At 37.1% G+C, this 18,106-nt stretch overlaps 1 long non-coding RNA gene across 4 annotated transcripts in view; it reads left to right on the top strand.

Annotated features, from left to right (window-relative positions):
* Nucleotides 1–18,106, top strand: part of LOC141584074 (uncharacterized) — a 375,324-nt gene that overhangs the window by 247,355 nt on the left and 109,863 nt on the right. The window lies entirely within an intron of this gene.

The following is an 18,106-nucleotide window of genomic DNA, read 5'->3' as shown; positions in this document are numbered from 1 at the left end:
CCCAGTTCAACTCTCCATGCTTACCTCCAAGTACTTCTTGATAAGTATTTCTGTTTATTTCTTGATCCCTCTCCTATCCATAACCCACAGACTTTACTCTTTACAGCTTGTTGTTTTTGTTGATCGTATAGTTTCTCTGTCTAGTACAGCTTCCCTCTCCTTTAATGTGTCTAGTGTCTTAGCTTCCTTCAAGCAGGCTTCCCCTGCCCCCATCCCCAGCTCTCCTCATTCCAGGTGGAGTCTGATGCTTTCTCGGCTGCTGTCACTGAGCTGTGAACATACTTTTATTCTGTTGCTTTCTGAATTTCATTGGCTTTCCCCTTCTGTATATATCTGTATACTCCATCAGTCTTTTTCTCAAACAGCACAAACTATGTACAACCTTACTGTTTCTGTCCATAAGTCATTTACTAAGAGTTATTAGATCAGTCTCTAACTCAAAACCTACTTGTTCTTAAAATTTAGCCTACAAGTTTCTTTACAATAAAAAAGTCTAGCATGTGAATTATAATTTATTTCGTGTTCTGGTAGTTCCTCAGCTGTCTTTCTTGTGCTTGCTTGTTTCACTTAAGTTATTAACTTTAGAGAATAAAATTAATGTCTTCTCTGGTAGATGTATTGGGAACACAGAAAGAGCTTGCTAGAGGCTGGGCGCAGTGGCTCACGCCTGTAATCCCAGCACTTTGGGAGGCCGAGGCGGGTGGATCACGAGGTCAAGAGATCGAGACCATTCTGGTCAACATGGTGAAACTCCATCTCTACTAAAAATACAAAAATTAGCTGGGCATGGTGGCACACGCCTGTAGTCCCAGCTACTCGGGAGGCTGAGGCAGGAGAATTGCCTGAACCCAGGAGGCGGAGGTTGCGGTGAGCCGAGATCACGCCATTGAACTCCAGCCTGGGTAACAAGAGTGAAACTCCGCCTCAAAAAAAAAAAAAAAAAAAAAGAAATAGCTTGCTAGATTTGTTCACTTAATCCCCAGTGGAAGCATCAAAAATATACATTGGGAGGAAGATAACCTGACTTAAGTTTATCTTTTACTTTTCTCCTCCATTATAGAAAGTCAGACTTTACTTCTCAACAGTTTAGTAATGGTTTAGAACTAAGAAAATTTGTGCTCCTGTTGGAATTTCTAGTTTCTAGGTTTTAACAAACTGTCAGCTTTCATAAAGCGGGTTTCTAGAATTTCATTTTCCTTCCCTATTTTATATCTTAATCATAACCACAGTATAAATAATTTGTTGTTTCAAAATCTCCATTCACTCATCCATTTTGTTCTTATTGACCTTGGCTTATGAAATTTGGGTGGAAAGAATCAGTAACTAAGAGAGGAATATTTGAACTTTGATTTTACATTTCAGACAAAGTCCTAACTGAGACTTCAGTCACATGAAAGTATGAAATTATTATCTGCCTACTTTGGGAAAACCACCAGTTTAAAATATAAAAGAATTGTGTGATGGCTTGCTTTAAGAAATTTTATTTTCTATTCTTAACTATTAAATGAATATTTAGGCAATGGAAAATTTTTGTTTTCTATAGCCTTAGGAATGTTAGCCTTAAAGTCATTTAAAAAATTCACCTGGTGTCAGGTATCATTAAAAACTCCATATTTGTGCCAGATTAACTGAAAACTTTGGCCCCAGATAAATTGGTGGATTTTGGCCAAGTTTTTGACAAACTTGGGTATTACTTATTTCAGCTAGAAAGTACATAAAGCTCTGTGGATTCTTGCCCTCTGACCTAAACCAACTAAAATTCAACAATTTGGCTATGATTTCCTTTGAGGTTTCATATATTTTTTCAGCTATAAAATGTGAACCCAGGTCAAGAGACATATACTGAAGCCTCAGTTTTAGCAAGAAAATGTTTATGAACTAAAAGTGGAAATTCTACACAAATTTGGCTGAGGAGAAAACTTTAAAACTAGAACAATTAACTTGAACTGTTTGGGAGAAGTGAATCTTTCATGTAAGTTGCTCTCTTTTTCTCTGTTCTCATAGTTTCAACAAATTTTACACTAACAGGCTTCTATGTTATTGTAGCATTACAATCTTTTGATAGGATCCATAGAGAAACTTCTCTCATTTTTTTCCCCTTAATATTTTGACTCCTTAATTTGAATTACTCTTTTATTCCTTTTTAATGCTACTCTATTATAGGGAACTTAGCAAATTTCTCTCAAGGGCTGAATCAAAGGGAACAGAGAGTGAATCCAGGCAATGTTGCCCTCCAAATCATGCTTCCTTGTGAACCCTGTGTTGACCACATTCTCTGGACGAGGACACAGCTCTGTACCATGCTACAACTCAGGATGAGTTTCTTATGTTTTGTGGAAACGCTCCCCAAGAGGTGAGGAGGTGACCTCTGTCCCTCCTCTTTGTCTAGACACCTCAGTCCTGAAGCTCTTATTTCTAAAGAGTTCCTAGTTGTTCTTACCAGAAGTGTGTTGAGCCCTTATGCAAATAAGATCTCAAGAGGCACACCTAAACTTGTCTGAAAAGTCTGAAGATCCTTCAAGCAACTTTTCTCTCCGTTCTTTTCTTTTCCCAATAATAAATGTTGCCCCACTTACTGATGAATTAATAAACAAGTCATCTGTACTATCTTCTGATGCCCATCATCTGCTCCTGTAAGCCCACTGTTCTTCTATGTAGTGTATGCTGTAGTCAAAAATTTGACTCTTGCTATCATTCATTAATTCTTTCAATCAGTGAAGGTTCTGAGCATCTACTATGTGCCAAACACTGTTCTAGCCCCTAATGATCCCTTAAAACAAGTGAAAAAAATCCAGACACGCTTGATGTTCTCATGGATGCTATATTCCAGCGTGCCTGGGCATTCCAGCTTTGCACTTTTGCTCTTCTTTGGTGGTCACTCCTTAACTATTGCCCAGTCCTAACTTTCAGCTGGTCCGTGTGTTTCAAAGTTGTCTTGAATCTACAGAGTGCCTTAATAATTAGACTTACTTTTAACACTTGCAAGGTTGCAAGGCCTAGGATTGAAGTATGAATTAAATCTACATACTATTTATATAAATATTTAAGATACAAGTTTAGCTAAAAACCCTGATAGCTATATAATGTCAAAATTTTAAAAATGTGTAAGCCTATGATGTTTACATGTCTAAAAGTTGGCAAAGTATCCAAGATTACTAAGTGTATTTTTGAGCATATCTGGGTATTCTGTGTTGATCAGCTGGCATTGTTTGGATAAGTAAAAAAATAAAACATATAATTAACAAATTACCATGTTTATTTGACATTTTTTCTTGTCTTTATTTTGGCAAAGTCATTAGTCATATTATAATCAATATTTTAAAAAGCATAATACTGTTATATTTTCTGTGACCTCAAGTTAGACAGCGTTTCTTGAGTCATCACACCATGTTTTCAATTAAAGCAACATCTAAATCCACATTGTAATGTAAACAGCCAGTATCATTGCTCATACATATTGCTTATAGATTTACATCTATTAAAGTTAAACATTTTAAATGTTTAATATTGCAGACCGTTGCTAGCTTCTGTGTGCACCTATTTAAATATGTTAATTTACTTAAGTATGAATGTGTCCAGATGCCACAGCAGGTACCTGTGGAGAAGAAGGTGATGCTCAGCAACAGCTGGGAAAGATGCTTCATTATGCAAGGATCTTTTGCACCCATACTGAGAAGAAGAACTCGACAAGTTAATTAATTTGTGTTTTCTCTTACCTAACTCTTCTGCTGCTCAGATCTTTCCTGAATAACAAAGTAGTATCATCTCTGAAGTCATCAGCAGCGGGCCTCCTGCCATTTTATACCATTCTTATGCAGCCATCTTTTGTTTTGGGGACAAATGACAAGAGGTTCGAAGAGTTGATTATTTGGGACCTGAAGGAGATTTGACTTGAGAGCCTGCTTTTAAAACCACAGGTTGGGCTCTGCTTGCTGGACCCCAGGTGATGGTGTATCCATGCGTTCTGTTATAAATGTGGGTTTGTATGTTTATAATGTGTGGCACTCTCTAAAGTGTGAGACCCAAAGGACGATACTCTTCTTACACAGGCCTGAAGGTAATACTTTCTGAAAGAAAATTTACTTGAACTAGGTTGCATCTATAATTCTGAAATCCCTAAATACTGCGTTTTTTTGTAATGCCTAGAAAAAGGTGAGAAATACTATAATATTTTGCCCATATGTCATATCTCCTCATAGAAAAAAAGTAGTATTTTATGAGTATGAAAGATACCTTATTTGTCTTTTCAACCACCATCTGTGCACAATAAATCCAAGGTAATAGAGCATTAAATTATTTTTTAAAATATTGAACAACTAAACTAAGTACAAAAATGCAAATAACTGTAATTCATAATCCTTATTTTCTTAAACTTTAGAATAAATTATACATCTCTGTGAGGCGGTAATTAACAACTACCACCACCAAATGGCAAATGTGAATTGCAGTGTGGGTGGGAGAAGAACGAGGAAAGGAAGAAGAGTGAGAATCAGTTTAGTAAGAGGAAACTGGGAAATACTAATGGCAAAGTTCAGAAGGAATGAGAAGACTCAGGAAGGAGGTAGAAATGCTTAGGAATTCGCTTGTCTAGATGAAAGGGCAAGGCAGAGGTTAGGGTTAGTGAATGATTTTTGCATTGTGGTTCAGAAATTATAGTAACATTTGCATCTCTGTCGATAATACATTTGATAACTGTTTCCTATGTGTCAATTATTCTATTAAATATTTTACACGTATCAGGTCATTTTGTCCTTAGAACCACATGAGGTTTATGTTACCACAATTCTTCTCTTTGCAATCATATAAATAAGACTTTGAGATGGTTACTGGCTAGCAGAGCCAGGAAGTGAAACCAGGTGTATTTGACACCAAAGCTTCCTTTTAATCACAAAGGCATTTGAAGTGATTGGATAGGATTCAGGCTCCTTGGAAAAAGGTAACTGGAAATAGGGTTTTTGCTGATGCAATTAGTTAAGAACTTTGAGATGAATCATACTGAGTTTTCGGTGCATGCTAAATCCAGTGGCTGGCATCCTTATAAGAAGAGAGGACACACAGACACACAGAAGAGAAGGCCAAGGAAAGATGGAGGCAGAGCCTGGAGTTGTGCCGACAGAAGCCAAGGAATGCCGGGGGACATTGGAGGCTGAAAGAAGCAGAGAAGGATTTTCCTCTATAGATTCAGAGTGTGTGTGGCCCTGCTGACATCTTGATTTCTGGCTTCCAGCCTCTAGAACTGAGAAGAGTTAATGTCTGCTGTAATAGATCACCCAGTGTGTGGTCATTTATCGTGGCAATCTCTGGAAACTAAATGATAGGATAAAGAGCAGTTCTCAGAAGAAAGGGATGTGGTGCTGGTAGACAATCCCAAAGCATCAGTTGTAGAATTTATAAAAGAAGCTTAAGGGCCGGGTGCAGTGACTCAAGCCTGTAATCCCAGCACTTTGGGAGGCCAAGGCGGGTGGATCACGAGGTCAAGAGATCGAGACCATCCTGGTCAGCATGGTGAAACCCCGTCTCTACTAAAAATACAAAAAAATTAGCTGGGCATGGTGGCGCGTGCCTGTAATCCCAGCTACTCAGGAGGCTGAGGCAGGAGAATTGCCTGAACCCAGGAGGCAGAGGTTGCGGTGAGCCGAGATCGCGCCATTGCGCTCCAGCCTGGGTAATAAGAGCGAAACTCTGTCTCAAAAACAAAACAAAACAAAACAAACAAACAAAAAAAGCTTAACAGCAGGTGGAGTCATAGATACAGGATGAGAGCCAGGTGAATATATTGCCTAGATGTTATGACAAGACATGAGAATGTCAGTGCTAGGCAGAGTGAGCACCGAGAAACTGAGAAAAGGGGAAAGGCATGATGAGACAAGAGGCCTTTCATCGAGACAAGCTTATTCCTAAGCATTTCTACCTCCTTCCTGAGTCTGCCTGTGAATGCCCTTTATGCCAAATGCCCATCACCTCACTCTACTTGACTAATTCATTTCCCTTCCCTTTGTGAAACTGACATTAAAGGTACACTTCTTTGGTCTTCATGTCGTTGGTGTGGAGTGTGTGTGCGTGTGCATGTGTGTGTGTGCAGAGTGATACTTTCAAAATTTTTTAGATTTGTTTTTGTGATAGGATATTCTATTTTTTCCTCTTGAGACAGAGTGTCGCTCTGTCGCCCAGGCTGGAGTGCAATGGCGGGATCTGAGCTCACTGCAACCTCCACCTTCCAGGTTCAAGCGATTCTGTTGCCTCAGCCTCCTGAGTAGCTGGGATTACAGGCACATGCCACCACACCGAGCCAATTTTTTGTATTTTTAGTAGAGATGGGGTTTCGCCATGTTGGCCAGGCTCGTCTGGAACTCCTGACCTTAAGTGATCCAGCCACCTTGGCCTCCCAAAGTGCTGGGATTACAGATGTGAGTCACCCTGCCCAACTGTGGTAGGATATTCTTGAAGTTATTTAGGAGGTGTTTAAATAAAGACAATGGCATGCAATGTGTATCTTGTGGAGTCTGAGCATAAAAAAAATAAGAGACACTGATATTAAATTTTATTTATAAGTCTTCTGTATTTAAATACAGTGATTTAGTAAAATCTGTTATTTGGAGACAAAGAAGTATTTCATGTAATTTTATTTTAGATGCAAAGGAAATCAATTCCTTTGAAGTAGCAAAATTTGTAACTTTATATTGTTCTGATATACCCAAAACACACTGTACGGTTCCCTGGATTCTTATACAGAATTCATCTTTTCCGTGATGACCCAGGGTCGACATCATACACATCTATTATGGTTCTGTGTGATATTATAATGTTCTGGGGCGTCTTTCCTAAACACCCTGTCAATCATGCTGCTCTTTTCTCTTGCTATGAGCTGACCAGCTGCGTCTCTGCCTGTTGCCAGCACGCTCCCACCTCCTAGATCCCTGTCTTCCTCTAGTGCACTATTTTTAATGCATTATGGCCTGGGAGTCCAGATAACACAGCTTATTAGAAACGATCTAAATATAAGAGTGAAAGCCCGTGAGCGAGCATCTGTGACTTTCTCTGTGAGTTTCTTTGGGGATCTCTCCTTTGCATCAGATGCTATAGGTGTTAGTGTATAGATGGCAGATCTGTTTTTCCTTTGCTTCTCGGCACTCAATTAGATCCAACTAGCTAATGAAATTCGTGACAGCATGCAGCAAAATTCTGCATAGGAAGGTTTTTTTTCCTTCTTTACATAGTTTCCCATGTTCTAAATTAGTTGTTTAATGTTATCTATGTGTTTTTGTTTCCTTTTAGGATATCAGTGGGATAATGTGAACTGCCAAAATAATTCATTAGTTGTAAAGCTCCATCCTGGGAAGTTATCCTGGGAAGTTATCTGGGCTAAACTGTGGATAATGCGCCTCTTAGTTTGGACTGCTTAAAAGTCATGTGGTCAGTGACTGACCCACAGCTACCACGTGACAAACCTGGGGTTAACTAACAAGGAAAAACTGCTGAAACAACCTGACTGTGCCAAGAGATAGCATGTTAAATCTATGTAGCAGTAGCAGAAGTTACAGGGAAAAAAGCCAGTGATTCCCAGGATGTTACATTGTTTATAAATCAGGTTGCTGAGTTTTTGAAGCTTGAGTTGATATTTAGGTCAAAATTTTAAAAGTAGGAATTCTGAGGTCAGAATCAATAGTGTAGTTGAGTATTAGTTATTTGAATAAAAAGCCAACTTTTGAGCTGACTGCTTTTCTCAGTTCATTTTCCTAATCATCCTACTTTTCTCAAAAATGTCACTCACAAACTCTTTTGCTGTGAGGGAGTTAATGGTGAGGTGTATAAAATATGCATAAAGGTTTCAAAAGTGAAGTATAATAGCCATAGCCTTTCAAAATATTATGCAGGTTTAGGGAAACAAGTGCCTTTATACACCATTCAAGCAGATGAGGATGATTCTAACTGCAGATGGGCCTTTAAATAAGTGTGAGTTCGCTGCTGCTTCTCAACTCCCAGCTGGACCCTGAAAAAAAGGATCTTTCTCAATTTCCTGTTCTTGTGCCTTATTAAAATCCTTCTGTTCCTCCCCCCAGCCCCACCACCCCCTGTCTCTTTCTTCTTTTCCCATCTCTTTTGTGTGTGTGGAAGATGTTATCCACAGTTCCCAGCAGTAATGATGCATTAGAGTCAGGAGGATGAGATTGTGACCCAGATATGGTGTATGAGAAATGAGTGATGGGAAGAGAGAGAATGATAGAGGGGAAAAGAGAGAGCACGAGTGAGCAGTGGTGAAGGGTTATGAGTTGTACAGTTATTTCTAGCTTTGAATGGTTTCCAAATCTCATACATTCACAGACAGCCTCGCCAAAGCCCACAGCTGTCATGCATTTTCAACAGATTCCACAGGGCCTAGATGAGGTTTGAAGGCATTCCTTTGCTCTTACACATTAGCTAAAAGGAATTACCATAACATCTGATATTGTGGAAGTGGGACATTTGCCATCCTGACCTTGCCCAAAGCAGTCCGGAAATAGGGGTCTAAGAATGTATTATCTCATATGGCTCCTAAAGGTCACCAGCGGCCTGTTGGTGGTGTTCCGAGAAAATCCAAGCACCCAATATGCTCTGCGTTTGGAGAAACTGGGCTGCTTTGTATGGACACAGTGGGCAGACACATGTTCCCATTGTGCGTTGGATGTTTGTCATAGGAAAGGCATGTTCCACTGGAGAAATTCCCAGCTGTCAGTAATGTGCTGATATACCACAGCCAATCATCAGAGGATGAGCCAAATAAACAGGATGTTCACAATGTGTGTGATTGCATGAGTGTGTAACAAAACTTCTGCCCATTTCACAGCCTCATAATGGGATTGACATGCATTGCTTAATCTGCATCTGTCTGTTTAGGATAGAAACACATAAACACCATGGAAACCATGTGTAAGAAAGCCCTTTCTTTGGCTATATGGGCTGTTGATATGACAGGATGAAATCTGGTATAAATTGGGAATGAACACTGCTTTCATATTATGAGTTGACTTGCTGGGAAGTGCCTTGAAGTCATTCAAACACAGATGAGAAGGAATAATCAGATAATCGGTAGCTATTGTGAGTTAACAAAAGGGGCTGAGTCAATATGAATATTTTTACATACCAGTGGCAACATCTTCATTCTTTCTTCTTGTGAGACACTCATTAGTTGAGTTATTTATATAAATGTACAGAAACGAGTCAAAGTCATGTCATTGCCCTTTTTGTTTGGATATGCCGCTACTGTTAACAATTAGTTTCTAAATATATTCCCAAGGCAGCAATTTGGGAAGGGGGAGTAGTAGATTTGTTCTTGGGAAAATAACATGAGGTATCCTGTTAAGTGTCAGATCTTCTACTTCTCTGAGTATTCAACTCCCTTTGCTCAAGGTGGCACTTCCATTCATGATAATAACAGTAATGAATACTATTGATTGCGCATTTCCTATTTGCTGGTACTGAGCTAAGCCTTTAATATACATTAACTCTTCTAATTCTCACAAAAACATGTAAGATTGATACTATTATTATTCCTAGCATAATGTTAAGAAAACCAGGGTTCAGAGAAGATGCAGGTTTTTAAGAACGTAGAGTTAGTGACAGAGCAAGCTGGAACATCTGTTTGAGTACTGAATCCATACATTTAACCATTTCACTCTATTATCCTTGTGTGTTCCCGTTCAATGGGAAATTTGATTTTATTACAGTCTCTGGTGTTAGTTACATTATTGCATTGAAATGTGGCTTGTATTTCCTTGAACAGTATCCTAGGGTCCACCTGTATACAACATTTCACCAACCTAGCACAGTTGAAGATTGAGGAACATGCCATGACGTCTTTGTAATGATTTTTCTCTGTTCTTGAGTTTTGGTCTTTTAATTGCGATTTTTTTTTTTTTTTTTTTTTTTTTTTTTTGAGACAGAGTCTTGGTCTGTTGCCAGGCTGGAGTGCAGTGGCGTGATCTCAGCTCACTACAACCTCCACCTCCCAGGTTCAAGCAATTCTATTGCCTCAGCCTCCCGAGTAGCTGGGACTACAGGCGCATGCCACCACGCTCAGCTAATTTTTTGTATTTTTTAGTAGAGACGGGGTTTCACCATGTTGGCCACGATGGGCTCAATCTCTTGACCTTGTGATCTGCTCACCTCGGCCTCCCAAAGTGCTGGGATTACAAGCTTGAGCCACTGTGCCTGGTCAATGGTGATTGTTACATACTGCTTTTCAAATATTGCCCAAGATGCACTGATATAGGAAAAAAATCTTATGTGTCAGGATGCTACCTCCTAATGATGTTAACACTTTCATTAGGTTTTATGTGATAACTACAGCAGGAAAGAAAAGGAGTTCTGAGTGTACAGAATCTGTGTGCTTATTTTGGTGTATGAGATCATTAGAGACTTGTACTGTATCATCTGGTGAAAGGTAGTACCACGTAATGGTTAGAACTTGGGCTCTGGAGTTTCACTACTTATTTGTGTGACCTTGGGCAGTTTTACTGATGTCTCTGAGCCCATTTCCTTCATCTGTATAGTAGGTATAAGATCATAATTTTTTCATAAGATTATTGTTAGGATGAAATGAGAGAATTCCTGTAAAATGCATGGCCCCTGCACTGAAATGCCTTTCAGCACTCTTCATTGCCAGTCCTTGTATGGTTCCTCTTTGAGTCCTTATCACAATTAGACAAACTGTATTACACTTATTAAATGTCGTCTCCCTAAACTATATATTAACGTCATAAACTTAGGTATGCTTCTTTCTCTTCTGGGCCCTCATTGCCTAGAACAGCACCTGACACAAGCTAGACCCTTATGAATATTTGTCAGATAAATAACAGCTATTTTATTATCATCATTATTATCCCTATTACTGTAGGTCTTACTGCCATGTGTTTGAGCCTCAGATACCATGCTTAGGAAAATCCTAAAAATACTTTTTAGATTTGAATAGTTAGCAAGAGGCTTAAGAAAGATTTGATTTCTGAACATAGACGTTTATTGGAACATCAGAGCGCATTGAGTTTAACCCATTCAATTTATAAAATAAAAGAATACCCTGAGGCCAAGTGATGTTAAATGGTCTTATCTTAGTCAAGAGTTACAAAGTGGCAAATAAGAACTGGGATCTAGGCTCCACCCCGCCAGTCCAGTAAGTGCTCTTTCTGCTGTGTTCTACTGACATCTACCTTGGGTGTCAACGTGGAGCTCCACTCCTCCACAGACCAGGCCTCAACCAACGTGGAAACCATGGCTCTACTTTATCATTGCATTTGACTCCAAACTTCTTGTCATCTCTTTTTGACCTGTCATATCATCCAGGTTTTTAACAGGAATGGAATTTTGTTGTTGTTGTTGATAAAATGTGCTCTAATGACAAGCGGTACATGGAGATGGTTGAGAACTGCAAGACACAGCTTGGGGCCGGGTAGACTTGCTCCTCTCCAGATAACTCAGTGAAAATTGGACACTTTTAAAATCAGCTTTATTTGCAGTCTTTTACTGGATTTAAGATCTCCAAAGCATTTCATTAAGAGAGCAAATCAAAACAAATAAAAGCTATAAAGTTTATTACTCCTTTGTAAGCTTAGAGCTCCCTAGGAAGAAAAATGTATGAATCATTCAACCAACGCTTATTAAGAGATTATAATGTAGTAAGAGATAGATGTGTGTGGATGGAATTTACAAATATTTTCAAGTTGCATCTTTTTCCCTCAAGGAATTTACAGTCTAGCAAAAAATATATTTTTCCAAATTAATCTTAATGATACATAACACAATAGTGGGAACACAGAGAGAGGAAATGAAAATAAAATTTGGAGAGAGCTTGGAGGAAGAAGAGATTACTTCCGGGTGGCGAATTGAGATGTTCATGGAAGAGGCAGCATTATAACTAGACTGATGGATCAGTGGTATTCTTCAAATTGCATGCATCTTAGATCAAATATATTTTAAAGGTGATTGCTTAGGAAGTCCATTTACTTCTTGACATTTTATATTCTCATGTATGCCATATAATAGACATGAATGTATATAATATAACGTAAACACCATAGCTTATTTCTCAAAGGGAGGCATTTATTAGAGGCAATATTATGTATTTTTTTGCATAGCACAATTATAAATATTTACATGAGTTTATAAATGATAGCATACCAGAAGAAAAAGAAATTGTATCTTGCACTTACGCACATACAATATTTGGAATCTCTACACGTAGCTAAGAATTAAACAACAGATTATTTCTGGACATTTCTGATTTGACTTACATAACTGTGTATGCTTAAGCCACAAAAGGTTTTCAAACCAAAGTCCATTATGATAATCGTGTGGTGTATCAAAGAGATCTATGAGCTGAACTCATGTTCTTATACTGAAAGTCTTGGAAAGCATTTACAATGTTTACAATGCCTTCACACATATATTTTTTTTCCTTATGGGTGTATCTTTCTACTTAAAATAGCTGCATATACTTTAGTAGTTGATCTCTTTCCCGGAAATTATTTTCAAAAGTAAACATAATGTTAAATAAATATTTTTACTTTTACTTCACATTTTAAATGTATTAAGCACTACATGGTAACTAGACCATTGAACGTTTTCATTAATTTAATTAATGTAAGCCATAGTTTCCTTTTAGCAACTCCAAATTAAATAAAAACAAATCACAGAGGAACAATAAAGAATGTGATTTACATAAGTTCAGTGCTGGGATGGTTCTTCATTTTGCAATATTCCCTTACCATTTTGACTTTGCTCTGTTCCTGGTCAGCTGGGAAGTTATCTGCTGTGGAGTTACCTGTTTGCCTGGGCTTTTCTACTTTGGGGTGCTCTAGCTAGCTACCCAATTTGGCTTGCTCGCTCCTATAGCTATGATGGCAGCCATACAGTCTTTCATGTTTCACTTGAAACATGCTGACAGATGGGCTTACAGAACATTTTAACCAGCACACTTACTCTGGCTTCTCCTGAAGCTGATTAAGCTATCAAAATTATTCTATGTTCCTCTGCTGATTAAGCTACCAAAACAATTCTATGTTCCTCTGAAGAACAAAGAAAGGGCAAAACCAAAAACATGAATCCAATAGAGCCAATATGGAAGATATACAGCTTTAATAGAGCATAAGAACTACAGTGTTCAGTGGCTTTTGGAGGCCACATTCTTTCGCGTGGAGAGAACATAGAAAGAGCTTACTGTCTTGCTATAGTTCGCTTTTACATTAGTACTAGATCTTAGACCAGATTAGTCATTACTATCTGCAATGAATCAATAAAATTTTAAAAATATATCTGGGGACAGTTTTCATAAGCTATGAATATAACTAGGAGAATGATTATTTCCAAATATTTATTGAGTTGCTATTGTGTGAAGAAGACTTATTTAAAGAGTAAATATTTTTTCAAGACATAGTCCCTCTCCAGGGGAACTGGTACATCATTGCTGAAACTGGTGTGGGGTCTTCTATGGTTAAATGTAGTCAAGGCTGTAATTCAAATTAAGGATTTTCTGGTTGCTGATAGAATATTCGAACTGAAGGGTCTTTCAGAAACCATCTACTCCTCTAATTTTATTTTATGAATATGGTAACTGTAATTGTTTTGTCCAAGATCATCCAGAAATTTAACAAGGAAGTTGTATATGAACGTATTTTTCTTTCCTCTAGTTCTGATTTTTTTTCATGACATGATATATATATTTAACTAATTTAAATGGGTCCAATGTAAATTTATTTTAATTTTATTAGTTTAGTGTATATATATATATATAACAGTAGTTCTCTCTGGGGATTGATTGGTATTATACATATACATGTGTATATATACACACACACATACATTCTTTGCAATAAAAAATGAAATCACATTTAACCTACTGTTTTGTACCTCACTTTTTCATGTACCTATTGCATGAATATTTTCAATGTGAATGAATATGTTTAGGATATTACTTTTATTGGGACTGCAAAATAGTCTATTGTATTCATCTTATATTTTGGAACATCTTACTTTTGTGTAACATTTAGACACTTTATTTGACGTCAGTATTTCTCTTTCTAAATCATTCTGCAGTGAAGATTCACATAATTACATATTCATTCTCAGTTCTTTCCTTTATATTTGCAGACCTAGAGTTTCTAGGTCAAAGGAAATACATCATACGTGCAAGACTTTTGATCCACCAACAACACTTTCCACTCCTAATTCCAAAATTATAGTTTATATTCAGTACTGCAGGACTGTAAAATCTGACAAGGGTTAACAGGTCTATAAAAAAATCCAAACAAAACTTTTCTAGCCAGAAATATAAAGTCACAATGGCTTAGTATCCACCCAGCAGGGCTGTCATTTCCTGAAACGTATTAGATGGACAGGTGGCATCGATTAGGCTCCCAGAAGAGAAGTCTTTGTGATAGAGTCTCCTCATTTCCAATCTTCAAAGAGAGAATGATAATCTTAGATTTAGCAGTGGCCTCAGGAGGCGGCTTTTATCACATCCTCATACATCTCTGACTCACATTTGCTAAATCTGGGATGTAAAATGCATATATGAATTTGTAATAACTTAAAAGTCTTCAGATGTTAATTAGAGAGCAAGTATATTTACTTCCTGGGGTTATTGTGCGTCTCCTACTTATTTGAGTTTGCTTGCTGTGTGTGATTTCTTATCAATGTAAGAGTAAATAAGAGTTATAGTTCATTGGTTTACTAAAAGCTGCTAGATGTCTGTAACGAAAATACTTCAGTGAGAGGTGCGTCTATCTTTTAAAAGTAAAAATAAACATTCTAATATTAAAAAAAATTCAAAGAGAAAGATGCACATGTGCTTTTTTCAATTTTAATCTCTAACATTTCGCTGCCTTATATAGTACATGCTCTTTGTTTTCCTTGGATAAGAAATAGCCGTAGTATTTCAAGCATATTGTTTTTAGATAATGCTCAGTGATAATGGTGCTTCATGATAATAGTTGTAGGCAGTTTCAAGCATGATGTTTGAGCACAGAAATTAATCTCTATATGTGTTTCTGAAACAGTCTGAAAATTCAAGGAAAATTGTTTTGCATTCTATTGTTTTATACCACCTGTGATCTGAATTTTTCATGTAGTAAATTATTATATGATATCCCTAAAGGTAAGATTTTTTTCCAGTTAAGTTTTTCATTGTCTAAGTAAATGCTAATAGAATTTCAGATTAAATTTGTAACATTTAAAATAAATATATATGCAATTATTTTACCATCTTTATTTTATCTCTCAAGTATAAGCTGGTTCATTGTTTATGAAGGAAAACTGTAAATCTTCAATTTTTTTTGTTTACAGATTGAATTTTTCCTGATTATTGGATTCTAAGATAGCTCCAGGAAAGCTTATTAAAATTTTTATTACAGCTCATTTGTGAATAATACAGATTTATAATTGGTAAAGACATTCATATTTACTGTAGTAAATATTATTTCAGATGAGCCTGGTCTATTTCAAAAATGAAGAAGAGGATATTGCTGTACTCAAGTACAGGACAGGTGCATTTTTATGGAATGGAGATATGTGAGGAAAAGAAAAAAGCCCACAACATGGATAACTTCTGGCTCAGGGAAGACTCACGCAGTAACTACGTGAATATTCTGGGTGATCGCTAGGTAGTATGAGGGTCTTGGCCACCTGTCTGGGTGGGGTATGCTCAATTTAAGAGTTGTTTTCCACTTGCCCTTGATATTCTCTGTCACCCAAATGTTTGCTGTAGAGAGCAGCTTCCCTCTGTTTCATGGGATTCCTTTTCTCTTCAAATTACAGTTTAGGGCCCACTTCTTTCAGGACAATTTCTCTAATTAACATCCAATGACTTCCAAACCATTGACATATTAATAATTCTGGATTCTTTCAGTTACTCATCACTTTCATAATCATTATAGCTCCCTTTTTTGTAGATGGGATGGGTGTCTGTGTTGCTTCCCTTATTAAACTATAATAATGAAACTGGGATCCTGGCTAATCTCGACTGTGTTCCCTGGAACAATAAACAAAATAGTTACAAATTTGAGCATTTCTAAATAAATGCAGTCCCTAAGGGGAATTTTATACCAATTTCTTAAACATTAAGTGGAAAATATGTTTATTCATTGGATTAAAAGGAGATGAAGAAAAGGAGATGAGTCTGAGCACTGAAATATTTATCAAAGGTTTGCTTTCGTCTGAGCACTGAAATGTTTATCAAAAGTTCACAGTGTACTGAAACTTTGTGACATGTTACCTCACATAATCCTTATCATTGCCCATGTGGAGATACTGTTAAATCCACTTGCAGATGAGGATATGGAAAGTTTTTTTCTGAGTTTCAGGAAGTTCAGCAACTTGGTCTAGGACATATCATTAGTAAATGTAAGCACTGGGACAAGAACTCAAAAAATATATGACAGGAAAAACTCCCTGCTCTTAGCCAACTCTAACATCTTCCTATTCATTTTCTACTCAGCTTATTATCTTAAGTGAAGTAATGCTTTAAAACTGCTTTTTAAAATTTAAACTTGCAAAGCTCTGGTGCTTAAGGTTTATAGTTCCATAATTGATTGTACTTTATGGACTGAGAATCATTCCAGAGTAGATTCCTTACTCACCTTATCTATAAATATAGGATGATTGAATTTTTAATCTGGAAAGGACTCTAGGAATAACTTCATTCTGTACAACCATTATAGAGATTCTCTGGTTCTTAACAAAAATATCCAATTAAAACCTGTTGTCAAAATAAGAAAACAATGATTTTTCATTGCAGTGTAGGGCTGAAAATATCATTTTTTATTATTATTAGTATAGTATTATATTGGCTTTGTAGGCATGCCAGCTAACATAATTAGTTACTTTGTCATCATATCTTACTTGGGGGAATAGTGAGTATTCTAAGTTATATTCTTCTTTGGTTACTATGTCATATTTGTTTTCAAATGAAATCTAATTCAAATTGCTGATTCTTGTCAAATAATGCCTAAATTGTAATACTTTACAGCATTAAACACAACTTTCTACCAGTATAGTATCAAATATAATATAAAATATTAATAAAATGTGAACTGTAGAGGAAGATATTGACAATTGCAGAAATATGTCCTCAGAAAGCACAACAAATTAAATGACACAATAATTCCCTTCAAATACAAATGTCCTTGGCTTAAAAGAAAGATCTGATTTATGATGTTATAAACATATCCTTCCCTGGAGCAGTATTGATAATTAATGCCATGTACTCTCGGTTAGAATTATATATGAGTTTGGTCATAAATGTTCTCATGCATTTTAAATGTCAATACAATGAACAGCCTTTATTATTTCAAAATGATTACTTGCTCCCAGACACTGCTACTTTGCAGGAGAGGATGGCAGCATTGGCACATAATAAAGTATTACAGAAACATGCTGTAAACATTTGGAAGAAACACTCTTAGCTCTCAAGCAGTACAGCACGGGCAGCATATAAAGGCAGAAGGAATATGCTTGAAGAAACCCAACCCCTGTCCTTGCTTCCACTTGCATTCTCATAACTCAGCCCGTTAATATCTTAAGCTTAGAAATAATTTTTTTAAATGATAATATTCCTCTTTTTTGGCTTGCAGGGCCAAGGGCTTCATTTCTGATCACTCTTACTTTCTAGATACAGCCTTTGCTGTTGTTCTTGATTTGAAACAGAGTGTCTCGCTCTGTTACCCAGGCTGGAATGCAGTGGTGTGATCTCAGTGATTCTCCCACCTTAGCCTTCTAAGCATCTGGGATTATAGTCACATGCCACCATGCCCAGCTAATTTTTTTTCCCCCATTTTTTTCTAGAGACAAGGTTTTGCCATGTTGCCCAGGCTGGTCTTGAACTCCTGTCCTCAAGTGATCTTCCTGCCTTGGCCTCCCAAAGTACTCAGATTATAGGTATGATGCCAGATTATAAGCCATGGTGCCAGATCCTTTGGTTTGTTCTTAAGAAAATCTCCAAATGTTTGACTTCGGTAGGCAATTTTGTCCCACATCAAGAGAGAAGGACTCTTATATATTCTTATTTCATAACATATTAAAAACATATGAGACTGACACACAGGCAATGAGTAAAGGGAGTTAGTCCTTGCCATAGGAAGAA

This window comes from Saimiri boliviensis, chromosome 3 (genome assembly GCF_048565385.1).
Source record: "Saimiri boliviensis isolate mSaiBol1 chromosome 3, mSaiBol1.pri, whole genome shotgun sequence".
NCBI classification, from domain to species: Eukaryota; Metazoa; Chordata; class Mammalia; order Primates; family Cebidae; genus Saimiri; species Saimiri boliviensis.
Note: the sequence above shows the minus strand (reverse complement) of the source record. Positions and strands in the feature narration are given on the sequence as shown.